Raw genomic sequence first — 16,140 nt, 5'->3', positions numbered from 1 at the left:
GATATGGAATTATATCAATCCCAACACGGCCTTGATATAGAATTATATCAGGCCCAACATGGGTCTGATATGATTCCATATTAGGCTTATGTTGGAATTTTTTAACCAATTGTTCCATTAACATTTTAACACCTCCTGAGATGTCGAAATAAGTAATGGATAACACTGTTTGACTGCTTACAACCTCTGAAATCCACAAGACCTGAAACAGGTTAAATCAAACTTGTCTAGTTCTATCAGTGGATTTAGGTCAAAATCTACTAATGGACTTAGACATGTCCAATTGAACTCATTTTATGTCTATAGATTTCTGAGGATACAAGGAGTCCAACTGTGTTATCCATTACTTATTTCGACTTCTTGAGATATCTTTTAATATTAATGGAACAATCGGCTAAAAATCCCAACGTGAACCTGATCTTAATTATATCAGGCTACGTTAGACCTGATATAGAATTATATCAGGCCCGACGTAGGCTTAATATAGAATAATATCAAGCCCAACGTGAGTTTGATATGATTCATATTAGACCCACGTTGGGATTTTTTTTAGTTGATTCTTCTAATAACATTTTGAAACCTCTCAAAATGTCGAAATAAGCAATGAATAATACTGTTTGATTCCTTGCAGCCTCAAAAATTCACAGGACCTGTAATAGTCCAATCAGACATGTCTAGGTTCATCAATGGATTTTGACCAAAACTCACTAATAGACCTAAACATGTCAAATTGGATCTATTTTCAAGTCTTGTGAATTTTTGAGATTGCAAGAAGTCAAATAGTGTTATCTATTACTTATTTTAACTTCTCGGAAAGTGTTAAAATATTAATGAAAAAATTAGCTAAAAAATATCAACGTTAGCCTAATATGAAACCATATAGAACCCAATGTAAGCACAATATAATTCATATCAGGCTCACATTACGATTTTACCTCTTCTTTATGAATACGTTTTTTTTTTGGAGAGGATTTTCGCATCTAGACATCAAGTTACTATTTTTTTTATTTGTAGATCGAGAAGTGTGCTCAGACGAAAAGGTACTAGCTTTTGGTAATTTGCCTAATTGTTGAGTAAACATTTATTCAAGATACAGTCGCATAACAAACTTTACTCACAAACACATGTTGCGGAGAAACATTCACATATAGTTTATCCATGTTGCCTTGCAATGGCTTGCTGCTACGATGGACTTTTTTCATTTTAAAAAACATAGAGAGAGAAAATGGAGGCGTGATGTGATGTAACTCATGTTTATTTCTAAACACACTCCCACATAAATTGTGCACAGATTTTATGATCAATCTTTTTCCTAGAATGACAAGAGGGGAAAAGGATATACATTGTATATCTACTGTTAAATGCAATAAGTGAAATTTTCATTCAAGGCAAATTATAAAATGCATCCAGATTTAGTGATGTTTATTATCAGGTTGAATCAAAATTGGACTTTTATTTATATATTGATAGTTTCTATATATTATTGTGAATTTGTGATTATGATATAGTTTTATATAGGCTCATATTGGGCATGATACAATTCGATATTAAGTTCAATGTGGGTATGATATAATTCCATATTAAATTCACGTTGGTATTTTTTAACAGATTCTTCCATTAACATTTCAACACCTTCCAAGATGTCTAAATAAATAAAGGATAACATCGTTTCACTCCTTACGACCTCAAAAATCCACATGGCCTGAAATGAGTCCAATTTTGACTGAAATTCACTGATGATCCTAGACTTGTCCGATTGGACATATTTCAGATCTTATGAATTTTTAGGACTATAAGGAGTCAAACGGTGTTCTTCATTACTTATTTCAGTTTCTTCCAAGATGTTAAAATGCTATCAAACGAATCAATAAACCCTAAACATCGGGGACCTGATACAATTTTTGTATCAGATCCATGTTATGCATGTATGGATGCTAAAGAAAGAGGAATGAAAAGAGAGAAGTAAGGTTGCATGCATAAGAGAGAGGAAAAACAGAAAGAGAAAAATAAAAGAGCAAAGAAAAAGAGAAAAGTCAGATTTGTTAGGAAGATAAAATAAGATCCTTTGGTAAATACTAAAGTAGTATACATCTTTTAGTCAATTTAGAAATCTAAATGCACCCTTTGATAAATTGTTATTTTTTATATACAAATGACTTTCAGATTTACCTATATTTTTAAGGAACTGAGTCCATGATTTTAAAGATTAGTGCATCTCGTGCTAATTAAATAAAAAATGATAAATAATTTTTTAATTGACATTAGATATATATTTAATTTTTAAAATTAATTAATACTAAAAATTATCGATAAATATATTTTTATTAATCATTAGAATAAATTAGAAAACACTTTATCTATGCTACTTTCTCATATTCACTATGAAAAACCCTTTAAAAAGGATGATTGAATCTCGTTCTTTTGGGGGAATTGATTTTTATAATAGTCATAAGTGAAATATCAAAAGAAATCTTGAATCATTAGATGGCAAGAGTGAAAAAGAATTAAGCCTTAAGTTTCTGTACATTAGTCAAAAGCCTTCAAAATTTAATTCTTTGACCACTCACTAAAAAAAACTAATGGATTAGGAATGAAATTTAGGGACTAATTTTCATCCCAAATCGATAATAAATTTAGCAACAAAATAAAAATTTGTCCCAAAATAGCAATGAATTTTACAACCAAATAATTTCGTCCCAAAATGCACTTTTGCAACGAAAATGAGATTTGTTGCAAAGTTTGCGACAAACTAATACTTCATTGAATATTTTGTGACAAATTTAAAATTAGTGGCAGAAACATAATATTTTAATTGTAACGACCCGACCCTTTAGCCTCTTGGGCGACCCTTGTGGCGGCCTAACTGGCGGCCCTTATTTCATCGACTCATTTGGCCTCTTGGGCGGCCCTTGTGGCGACCCCTTATGTCGTCGGCCCATTTGGCGACCTTTTATGTCGTCGACCGACGACCCTCGGTCGTGTCGTTACTCACTAGGTCTTTCCACCCCTGGCCAGTGGATTTTTGCCTCCCCCAGGATTCGAACTCTAAACCTCCAGGCTTAAGTATTAGAGTTTATGAATCCTGGTAACCAAGTAACTTGGTTACCAGGATTCATAAACAACAACACAACACAACAATATAACAATTCCAGAAATAAAATCGAAACACAAAGCTAAATACACCAATTATAAATACCGAAGTAAAAGTACACAAAACGCGTAGACATGTCTTCTGATGTGATGTGGGGACCTGCAGTCAGGATACTCCAAGCGTCTCCATAAACAACCTGGTACCTGAAAAAGATAGTGTCCACGGGGGTGAGTTCAACAACTTAGCAGATACCTAGTTGACATGTATAGTAAACTATAACAAATAGTAATAACTATGGAGTACAGTCTCCTGAACAAAAGAAGGTAATGCATAATAGAAAAGGGCTGAAGAGTTCTGTACTCACCAGGGCCACCTATCAGAATAATCAGGTCGTCAGACCGGAAGTATCATAAATCCTGTATGCATGTCAAACATATGCATCCATCCAAATGCAGCATATAAGTGCAGCAAACACAAACAGTAAATGCATAAATGCGTATGATGCCAATGATGCGTCCTGGTCACCCCTGACGTCAGTTAGTCATCTCACACACAATGGTGAGACCGAATAGGTAGGGCTGTGACAACCGTGCACTCTACCATCACTACACCTGATGAGTGACTGAGTGGACGGGATGCTGTCGGAGTACTCCTGTCCTCTGACCCCAAATCATAAATGGGGGAGCTCAATGCTCTCATCACCCGGTACACGATGACGGGGAGGTATCTCTGCCGGCTACTGGTGTCGGCCTTTTAGCATGTCACGAGGTGCTCCAAATTAATTAAAATTGACACTCATTAAAATTAAAACAATGTGTTGTAGTAATGAGTCCCAAGTCGTATTTTTCTCCAAGGATAACTAGTAAGTGTGTTCAACTTTAGAATTGGTTTCAATCAAATTACTACATCAACAAAATCAATTAAACTTCTCCATTTGATTCACATTGCAAACCGAATTCTTTTACCATCAAAAATAAAATCAAAGAAGGTTCCTTCTCATCTAAACTTGATTTCATTCCACCTCATCAAGTTGTCCACAATTAAATTCGGATTCTTAAGTTTCATCTACTAAATGAGTCAATTAATAAACCTTCTATTCAAATCACAGTAACTAAGCATTCAACTCTCATATTAACAGTAGCATTTTAAATCTCAAGTCAAGCATTCATTATACTAGCATGTTCACAATTACAACAACTTCAACATTTGACTCAATCACACATCTTCAAATCATTCTCACCATCAACAAAAATGATACAAAGGTAAATCATGAAGCCCTTCTTGTGATCAATTCAACACCTAAACTACTTTACAGTCACTAAAATTAAAAGTCAATCCAACACTATTAAAGGAAAACCTAGTTAGTAGCTAGAAATTCAAATCAAAACACTAGCTAACACTTGTTAGTAACTAAACATTAATTAGTTTGAATTGAAATAAGGAAATCAGAATAGGAGATAGATTGAAAGACTAAATTAGTAGCTGAACATGGGGTTGAGAATGTAGAAATTCAAGAAATCAGAACTATAAGCAAGAAAATAGAATTGCAGAAAACAAGAAGTAGGAAAGAAATAGCTAGGAAAAGGAATCCGAACACAAAATCTGAAGAAACAAAAATGCAGAAATAATTAATTGCAGAATTAAATTCTAAACCATCTCTAATCTAATCTACTCTTCTAATGAGTCTTCCCTTGCCGTCACACAAGGAATCTGAATAGTGAAGGATCTCTCGATCACTGACTCAGTACCATCTCGTCCAGCACCGAAGAAATGCTTCCCGGAAAAGCTGGTGAAGATTAACACTGCCGAGCTTGAAATTCTGCAGATCTGAGGAATGCAGTCTCTGGATCGATGCTCTCTAATGGAGGCGAGCCACTGTCACCAAGGAATTCCTCCGATGATGGCTGAAACAGAGGAAATAATCGCACAGATCTGAGCTCCGGAGAGGAAATCGCCGGCGCGTGCAGAAGATCGAGACTTGGAAGCCAATGGATAGAAGCTCCAACGCCAACGAGAATCACTGAAAAGTAGATCTGGAGAAGGATGGGGAGGCTGCGGCGTCGCGCGAAGAAGATGACACTGTGCTGGAAAAATCGCGACGACGAGCTCCTGTAGCTTCTCACGCGAAGCCCCTTTTAAATCTCCTCAGTTCAGATCCAACGGCCGAGAATCATCTGAGCTTGATCAACGGTGGAAAATGTCTCAAATCTGGATCCAAGTGTACTGATCTTCATCTACGTTCCAGAACACTCCAAGGCTTGATCACTTCGTTTAGCCCTAGATTTGAACCCAAGTGTGGTCCAATCTGATCGAGTCCATACCCCTTTTGATGCCTACAAAATAAGAGTCAAATATTAGCACCAAATACCATTAAAATTAGCTAATTTGAAATTAGGTCCAAAATCAAATGCAATATTGAGATATGATGCTAATGTGAGATTAAGCTATGAATAAACTAATAAAAACATGCATTATGATTCAAAATAATATAACCAAAATCATGGTTATCAAATCCCCCACACTTAAATTGTTGGTCGTCTCGAACAATGAAACAAATCAAACTTTCCAATGGCATGATACTCTTCTCGCCACTGTTTTCTTTCATTCTTCATTTGTAGTCTTCCTCTATTTCTTCATTAAGTCTCTCCTCCATAATGTACACACACTCAACTCTCAGAAGATTTATGAAATGAAAACCAGAAGCTCATTTAATCTTTTACTATCCTAAGGAAACTTGACAAAAGAAATGTGATACAAATCTGATTCAATATGATATGGAAACTTGACAATTCCAACTAACTATCTCTAGCCACTGAATTCCCATTTCCTCCACAGCAATAACAATCAATCTACTGAAATTTGTAAAACTGCAGTGGAGCTGAACAATTCCAGCAATCAACAGTTTCTGCATTCTTCCAATTATCTGAATATATACTGCAGCCGGTTGCTATTTCCTTTTCTTTCTCTTTTTGTGATTTTCATTCAGTTTCAATGAAATTCCTGTATTTCCGCAGTTCAGAATCTACAGCTCGCAAGATAATTTTCTGAATTCAGTAACTTTTACACCTTCTATCTCAGAATCAGGGAAAACTAAATTCAATCAACAGCTTTAACAGAGAACAACAACTCCTTTGACCAACTTTGACACAAGAAGAATTTAGTTTATCAAAGGATACTTCTAATTCTGAAATCTGGACAGAGTTTCAGCAAGTTTCAGATTTCGGACTCTGGTTTTGTAATTTGCTAGATCAGAATCAAATCAGCAATTGTAACTTATCTCCAATAGCATAATGCCTTCAAGTACTTCTTCAATGAATTAAAAAAAAAACAGTGTGCGGATTTCCCTTCATTTTGTTCCTTATTTGAACTTCACTATACAGCTCAAGATGGCTCATTTGACATTGAATCAATAGAGCTTCGAATTTCATTCAATTCAGATCAGAACATTAAGAAAACTTTGGCACGAAACTACACTTTCTTGAAACAGAATTCATTTCAGAATTGTGGTTCTCAACTTCACTTCCACTGCACTTCTTCTGAATTTAGCAACAGCAATTGCAGAAAACAATCAACTCAAATGTAAGCATCACACTAGTGTGATCTCATGACAATTTCATCCACTAAGTGAATTAAGCACACACCAGCAGATGATTACAGGTTGTAAGGAAGAAACCGCCAACAACACAAAGCTTCCTCCCTGTTTCAGAGTAGCTTCAAGCTTCAATAATTAATTTCTGACATATTACTTTTTGAATTTCAATTCAATTTGATACAAACTTAACTATAAATCAGCTTCTTATGATTTTGAAGTTGCAGAAGTCAGAATCAATGAGACTTAAGCTGCTCCACTGATCAAAGAATCTTTTCTTCAATTTTCCAAAGTAATTGACACTTTTCTTCAATTGCTTCATTACTACAAAGATTTGGCACAATTCTCTTCCACTTTTGGCACAAAAATGCCACACTAAATCTTTTCCTTATCTCTTTTCTGTTTTCTTCTTCCCTCCTCTGTTTCTATTTCTTCTTGCTGTTCAATTTCCAGTAATAGGGCAGCTTCACACTTTCAGTTTGAAACTGAAGTAACAATAGCTTGACTTCACTATATTTCTGATCAGAAACAGCTTGAAGGTTTGGCACGAACTTGTATTAAGCTGTCACTGCAGCTCTGTCTGCTCTTTTCTGTTTGTGGCAACAATTCTGTTTTAGCCTTAGAATTCTGTCCATTCAGTTTTCTCCACACTTTTGCCACTGTCCCTTCATGTGTCTTGAACACTTATTCCTTGGTTTGATGGAAAATTATAGCTCATATCCAACTCATCAAGAATTCGACCAATACTCACAATGAAATGAAAGCAAAGCAAAGTAATCAAGAATTTGAATGCTTGATGAAAATATTTTAAGAAATTGTGGGGAATTAAATTAGAAATTAGGATGGATCAAGAATGACAAAAATCCTTCATTTCCAAGTATGCATATGCAATTGTGACTTTGAAAAGAAGCAAAGCAAGTTCTAGAGTTTCAATTGCTATGAGTGCATGCCACACAAAAGAAAATGATAATTAGGCTTAAAGTGGTCCTCTTTAGGTAATTATATGTAATCAAGCTTAATTAATCAAATTGGAATCCACCACCAAATTAACTAATATCATGCAAGAAAAACATCCAATCATGTTAAATGACCTAAAATTGATGATCAAATTTAAAAGAACTTTTACCATCTTAAAAGTATCACTAAACAATTCATGGAGACTTTTATTCACATGAAATGCTATATACTAAACAAAAATACAAAATATGGAAATAAAATGCAATTACTAAGTATGAAACTAAAGAAACGCGTGAAGCAAGAATTTATTAACAAAGCATGAATTAAAATGCAAAAAAAAAAAAAATGAAATTAGAACCAACTCCCCTAGATTCCGGGCGGTTGAAGTAGATTAAGTAAAAGAATCCATGCCGGAAGCGGAGTATCCTTAGTTGCAATCAAATTCTTTTTATTGACCATTTTTCCATCAAAAGCTTTTTCTGGAGGTCTTAGGCGGTTCAGTGTAAGCATCCACTCCGGGAGCTTGTATTCTCCTACAACTTCAATACAAGAAAATAACTCCCACACGCATGTGGGGTAAAAAGAAAATAGGAGAAAATTAGTGTGGGTTGAAGATATATTAGGAAATGAATTACAACTGATGAAATCAATTAATGGTACTTCTATTGAATTTTCTGAAAAATCACACAAATCACTAACCTTGTCATGTTCATAGGTACCTGGAGTGGTGATTGTTACCCCTTTTTCATCATGATATGGCTCAAACTGTTGTTCTGGTGGTTGTACATCCTCATGTAGTGATTCTTTGGTGCTTGGCTCCATAGCACAAGTCCCTACACTTACATCTTCAACGTCATCAGGTGATTCTTGAGGTAACGCTTCCAGTAAGCATTCCCCTACACTTAAATCATCTTCAAAGAAATGTTCAGAACCTGAATCACTATCAACATCTTCAACAACAAAATCATTAGGATAAGAAATTTACATAATTACATCATCATCACAAAAAGTATTAGAAAAATCATGTGAATCAATGGGAGTAGGGTCAGGCCTGACAGAATCGCTACTTTCCATCTCTCCACTGGAATTCTGTGCTTGCAGCTGATTGATGGTTGATGCAATTTGATCTATCTGACTCTGTATGTTCTGTATCCTTGCAAATTGTTGTTCTTGATGCTCACTCATTTGTTGCATAATCTCCTTGAGTTTCCATGTTGACTCATCCATCTGAGGATCATTTTGTTGAAAAGAATTTGGCATAAATGATGTTGAAACTTCTTGGAACCCATATGAACTCTGGTAGACTGGATATGGCTCAATAAATGGTCCTTGCGCACTTTCATACCTGAAACATGAATTATCCACCCAATTAGCATTAAAACCATTAGAAAATGATTCATACCTATTTTGTTGATCCAAATTTGGGTAAATTTGATACTCAGGTTGAAAATGATAACTCTCCATTCCACCTCCAAAATTCTGAAAATATGGATCCATGCTAAAGAAATCTCCTATTCTTCACTACAACACTAGAAATCAATGTTAGAAGACTCAAAAGCATAAAGTTTCAAACACATGAAAGTATAAACAGTAAAAACACTTAAAGATTCAAGAATAAACCAACATGGAAATATAAAAAGAAATAAGCAATCAAATCCAATCAACATGCTAACAAAATAAAATCACTCAATGATCAATCTAAAATCAACACACATTGCTAGTTCGTTCCCCGGCAACGGCGCCAAAATTTGGTGTTTACAATTTCCATGTCACATTGTACATCAAATTAATAAAGATCGGAACATTCCAAAACTAAAGATAAACATGTAGCATAAAGTCCCAAGTCGATTCTTACAAGGAAACTAATTGAAGGATGATTGATTTTAGATTAGAATTATTTTTCTTTTGAAATTTTCTCCTGATGAAATAGAAGTATCTAATTTTTATTCAAATTCCAAGTGAAGAATTGAAGTGCAATTAATAGATCTAATCTTAAACACAATTAATCTAAATAAAGAAAACTACTTACTCTGCAATTTTGCAACTAAAAGGAATTCATCAGACCTAAATTGCAGAAAATGACATGTGCAGAAAGTTTAATTTGAAACTGGAATTGCAGGAAGAATAACTGTAGCATAGAAATGCAAAACTCTAGCTGTAAAAACAAGAAAGAAAACAGAATTAACTTGCACAAAAGATAACTAAGGAAACAAAACTAGAACTATATAGTTCAGAATTAAAGAAACAATGAATTCAATGACAACATCTAAAGGAAACAAAAACGCAGAAACTATAAACTGCACAACTAAACTCTAAGCCATCTCCAATCAAAACTACTCCTCTAACAAGTCTTCCCTTGCTACAACACAAGCTAATTGAATGAAAACTTCAACTCAATTCAATCTCTTCCAGCACCAAGGAGAACTTTCCTGGAAAAGCCGGTGAAGATTGGCACTGCACAGCTCGAAGTTTCGCAGATCTTGAATCCGATTTCTCTGGATCGATACTCTCTGATAGAGAGCAAGCCACTTTCACCGAAGAATTCCCCCGATGATGGCTGAAACAGAGGACATACGAACAGATCTGAGCTCCGGAGAGATGTTCGCCGGCGCGTGCAAAAGATCCGAGCCTAGAAGCAAAAGAATGGAAGCTCCGAAGCCAATTAGACTCGAAGAGAAGTAGATCTGAAGGAGGATGGGGCCGAAATCCTGGAAGAAGCTCGCCGCGGGACGCGAAGCACAGTGCGGAGGAATCGACGAAGAAGCTGGAATACTGTAGCTTCTCATTTGAACAGATCTCAGATTTGAACCGACGGCTGAGATTGATTTGGAGCTAAATCAATGGTGAAAAGTCATCCAAAATCCGATCCGAAGGTACTGATGTTGATCTAGGGTCTGGATCTACCCTCCCGTAGGTCGGATCGATCAGATCATCACTGGATGGCCCAGATCCGCCCAGTCTTAAATGAACGGTTCAAATTTATTCGGCTGGATCAATGGCTGGATGAACTCAGATCTGGATCAAAACTTCTGGATCTTCATAAATGGCTCAGATCTGCTCCCCATTAAGTTGGATCTGCCAGATCTTCAATGGATGGCTCAGATCTGCTCAATCTTGGATGAACGGCCCATAATGCTCCGAGGCTTGATCGACTTGATTTGCCTTTGATTTGAGCCCAAGTGTGGTCCAATCTGATCGGGTCCATACCCCTTTTGATGCCTATAAAATAAGAGTCAAATATTAGCACCAAATACCATGAAAACTAGCTAATTTGCAATTAAGTCCAACATCAAATGCAATATTGAGATATGATGCTAATGAGAGATTAAGCTATGAATAAACTAATAAAAACATGCATTATGATTCACAATAATATAGCCAAAATCATGGCTATCAGCTACCACGCTGAGTCACCTGACCAACGGAGCCAAACAGAGTCCACCGTCTGTCGGCTACCACGCTGCTACACTAAATGCCAGCGGAGCCAAACAGAGCGGAACTGTCTGCCGGCTACCACGCTGAGTCATCTGACCAACGGAGCCAAACAGCAGAACCGCCACACACCTGCCTGATATACCACTAATCCATGAGTGGTGGTGTGTGCAGTACATGTAACTGGTGATGTGCTCAACCATAGTGGAGCCGACAATCGCGCAGCATGCAATCATGATGCATGACACTAAGCATAGCAATAAACTGATTAGCATAACCATATCCATATATATATAAAATGAGTATCGTAATATCGATGGTCAAATACAAAGAAGTAAAGTACACAAGTCAGGTAGGATATCAAAAACCTATGTCCTGAACATAACAAGCATGGTATGTCACTACCTCACTGAGCATATATATAATCATATGGGTGCTAGCATAAAATGCATAACAGGTGAGCAAACAAGCATGTAATGAGTATCCGGTAGTGACGTACCGAAACAAGGATGAACATAATTATTACCAAAGGCTATAACCTACTAGACATATCAACAAGACATATCAAAAAGATAAGTCAAGGTACCCGCCTCCAATGTAGATCGAGCTAATCAACCTCTATGTCGAAGTGCTCGTCCCGAATCAACGTCCTACAAATCACATGATTATAATTTAGCTAATTACATATGCAACAATTAGCTAAATCTCAACTCAACCTAATTAGGGAAAACCCTAATCAAATCATCTATGAATCCTTTAATCTTTCCAAGACACTCCACATTTTATAATCAATCCAATGATTATATCGTTCATAAACTCTTCTATTAATCACAATGTCAATTTAATTAACAATCCATCATAACAAATCATGATACTAATCTCATAATCCTATAATTGATCATGTGACCTTCTACATCAACCAATCAATAAGATTTCCATCATGAATTAATTACCTCATAAAAATCAATCACTTAATATTCAACATATGATGAACCCAACTCACATAATTCCCCAAATAACTTAATCAATCCTCTAAACAACAATCCGCCATTTTAATCCTAGCAATAACTTCAACCTTAAAACTCACCAAATCTGATGATAACCACTAATGCCTCGTGATCAGAGTGTAACCCACAGCTGGAAATCACCGGTGTGTCTACTGCTGATGGAATTCAATTTAATGCTGCCTCCTTGTGGCTAGCGCAATAAGCTGCAGCTAATTCCCAAACCAGATTACCTAGATCAGTACTAAGTAAATACTTAAACCTCCACAAAATGAGTGGCAGCAATATACCTTATGAGTGCCAGCAAGGAAACACTACGAGTTCTAGCGCCGATGGCTGCGATGCACTCCTGGCAAAGGATGCAGTGCGGCGATGTCTGAGATTTACAAAATGGATCGTACATCAGAGTTGCAAATCGTACCCAATCATCACCAAATCGTACTCTACTTCACAAAACATAGCTTACCTCAATACTGGCCATCGGAACCCTAGGTCAACAATGACGAAGAGAGCAGTTGATCCATACTAGGGCACATCGTGGAGTAGGCCGGCGGCAATGGCGTCGGAGATCGGCCGATGGGAAACAATGAGATGCAGTCGCCGTGAGAGGTAAAGGTGCGGCGGCAACGGCTGTGAACCCAAAACTAGGGCACGAGAACAAGAACCTTCGACGATGGTCTGCGCGATTTGAGGATCTCCGCGGCAAGGAAAGAAGGGGCAAAGAGTGCTAGGGCACAAGTGCGCCGGCGGTGGATCGGCGACGCTCCGTTCGGCCTTAGGTGGTGGCGGCTCCTGGTGCGGCTCGGGAAAGAGAAGAAGGAGAGGAAGGGCTCGGCTTGGGTTTTAATCGCGAGAGGAGAGGAAAGAAACCACCTCCGGTTAGGTTTTTGGCGTCGGGCACGCGGGGAGGGAAGAAGAAAAACGGCGTGAGAAGAGGAAATAAGAAAAAAAAAAGAAAAATAATAGAAAAGAAAAAGGATTTAAGAAAATAAACATTTCCTCGCTAAAATAGGGTAGCCTAAACTGGCTTTCCCAGGCTCTGTTTTTATCCCCGTAAACTCGTCCATACGAGCTCCGAAAAATTCCCAGAAAATTTCTAAAAATTCCAAAAAATTCCCATATCACTATTCGCCATTTTTTTCGGTATTTTACATTAATGAAGCAAAAACTAAGACAAATTCAGGATTTATCCCAAAATTTGGGATGAATCCAGGGATTCGTCCCTAAATCTGGGATGACTCCAGGATTCATACCAGTATTGAAAAAATAACAAAAACAACAAAAAAAGAATCAAAAGTCCTAAATATTGTGGTAAAAGGCGAATACGTTCGCCCCCAGCGCCCCCATCAAATCATCCCAGGGCCAACACAGAGGAGGTAAATGACGGGTGACTACTAGCCTTTGGAATAGTGATCAAAAGTCCTAAATATGAACCTAGAGATGTCAGAATTTAATGAAATAAATTTCTAAACATTCATACTTTTCTCATGATTTTAAAAATTCCCTCATCCATAATTTTGACCAAATATATTTTATGTGGTAATTTTTTAATACGAATTAGGTCAAATTCATGTTAAAAAACAACTACACTCAATTTATTTATTAGGTCAAAATTATGGATAAGGATATTTTTATGATCAGGATAAAAGCATGAGCGCATAGAAACTTGTTTCATGAAATTCTGACATTTCTAGGTCGATATTTAGGACTTTCAATATATTTTTTAAATTATAGGATGAATCCCTGGATTCGTCGCCAAATCTAGGCCGAATCCAAGTATTCGCCCCCAAATCTAGGTTGAATCTAGGATTTATCCCAAAATTCAAAAAATAAAAAAAAGAATCGGAAGCCTAAATATAGACCTAAAATATCAGAATTTTATGAAACAAGTTTTTATGTGTTTGTACTTTTCTTCTAATCATAAAAATATCCTCATCTATAATTTTAACCTAATATATTTCACGTGGTAATTTTTTAACATGAATTAGGTCAAATTCAGGTTAAAAAATTACTACATTCAATATATTATGTCAAAATTATAAATAAACATATTTTTATGATCAAAAGAAAAGTATGAATGCATAAAAACTTGTTTCATGAAATTTCGACGAATTTGTCTCAGAATTTGAAAAAAAATGAATCGGAAGCCCTAAATATTGACCTAGAGATATCAGAATTTTATGAAACAAATTTCTCTGCGTTCATGCTTTTCTTCTAATCAAAAAAATGTTCTCATCCATAATTTTGACCTAATATATTGAGTGCGGTGATCTGTTAACACTAATTAGGTCAAATTTTGGTTAAAAAATCACTACACTTAATATATTAAGTTAAAATTCTAGATGAGAACATTTTTATGATCAGGAGAAAAGTACGAACATATAGGAACTTATTTTATGAAATTCCGACATCTCTAGGTCGATATTTAGGACTTCTGATTCTTTTTTTTTTTATTTTTTGAATTCTGGGATGAATCTTGGATTCATTCCAGATTTGGGGATGAATCATGGCTTGTTTGTATGTTTTTATGCAAGAAAAGAAGATTTGATGGGGAAGATAGTTTGTGAAAAAAGAAGATAGGTTCATGCATGTATTATTTATTTTGAAAAAACTTGTATAACTTTTAGGAGATGTTGGATTTGTATTACTTTTTGAACTATTAGACTTGTATAAGTTCTTAGTCTTAAAGAAGAAAGTTCTTGTATAACTTTTTGAGAACTTTAGATTTGTATTACTGTAAAATTGATTTCAAATATTAATAGATGTGTATATATGTGTTAAATAGGATGTGATAATGTTAATTAGGATGTGTTGAATATTTATAATATGGTATTTAATTTTATTGTACACATGTTTATATGTATTGGATTGGAAATTACAAAAATAAATTGTTTCTGCTAGAATTTTGGGATTTAGGGATGAATTTGACGACAAAAATAAATTTGTCACTAAATTATCATAATAATTTTGCAACAAATTATTTTTCGTCCCAAAATTTATCCTAAGTCTCGAATAAATCTATATATTCGTCCTAGATTCTGAAATGAATCCGTGGTTTCGCCCCATAATCTAGGATGAATCAATGAATTCGTCCTAGAATATAGGATGAATTGGTAAATTCATCCCAGATTCTGGAACAAAAGTTGAAATGAAAATTAATTTATCGCATATCACAAATTTTTTTTGTTATTATTTTCGTCGCCAAATTTGTTACAAATTTGGGACGAAAATTAATTGTCTCAAATCAATTTATTGTTGTATTTTTTATCACCAAATTCATTGCAAATTCTGCAATAAAAATATTATTCATCGCAGAAGTTGTTTCCAGTGTAAAATGTCAATGACAATTTTGCGACGAATATTATTTTTGTTGCAGAATTTGGAACAAATTTGGCGACAAAATTTTAATTCATTGTCAATCTCGTCGTCAAATCCATCCCCAATTTTACAGCAATTTTCAATGAATATTATTTTTATTGCAAACTTGGCGACGAATTTGGCGACAAAATTATTATTCATCGCCAATTTCATCCCCAAATTTGTCGCCAAGTTGGCAATGAGAATTTTGGGACGAAAATTTTTTCGTCACAGATTTCGTCCTAAAAATTTTGGTAATGAAAATATTTTATAAATTTATCCCAGAATTTGTCTTAAAACAATAAATTTTTTTTTGTAGTGCTAGATTTGTACATCGGAGACAAAATGTCCTAAAACAATAAATTTGAGCGACTATGTTTTTTATATTGATTCTAAGAGTCCTTTTATTAATAGGAAATTAGAGGGATAATTGAATTTTAGTACATGAAACAAATGGATAATACAAAAAATTTAGGGTGCGTTTGGTTTGCCCCATTTTCATTTTCATTTTCTGAAAAACACATGTTTTTCGTTTTTCAGAAAATGACTTTTCCGCGTTTTTCATTTTCTTAAAAAACGCTCTCTCATTTTCTTAAAAATGAATGTGGAAAATGCAAAACAAACGCGTTTTCCATTTTTTCAGAAAATGAAAACAGAAAACAGCATAAAAAACACAAACCAAACACCCCCTTAATTTTTTGAAGAAAAAA

The 16,140-nt window shown here is 35.3% G+C and overlaps 1 long non-coding RNA gene across 1 annotated transcript; it reads right to left on the bottom strand.

Moving 5' to 3' along the window:
• Positions 1–11,659: 11,659 nt before the first annotated feature.
• On the bottom strand, positions 11,660–12,996 carry LOC122011157. Its single transcript, XR_006119928.1, has 4 exons — positions 12,540–12,996; positions 12,364–12,449; positions 12,157–12,285; positions 11,660–11,719 (listed from the first exon to the last, which is right to left on the bottom strand). It is a non-coding gene; the product is annotated as an uncharacterized LOC122011157 (long non-coding RNA).
• Positions 12,997–16,140: the final 3,144 nt, after the last annotated feature.

Source organism: Zingiber officinale, chromosome 1A (genome assembly GCF_018446385.1).
Source record: "Zingiber officinale cultivar Zhangliang chromosome 1A, Zo_v1.1, whole genome shotgun sequence".
Lineage (NCBI taxonomy): Eukaryota > Viridiplantae > Streptophyta > Magnoliopsida > Zingiberales > Zingiberaceae > Zingiber > Zingiber officinale.
Note: the sequence above shows the minus strand (reverse complement) of the source record. Positions and strands in the feature narration are given on the sequence as shown.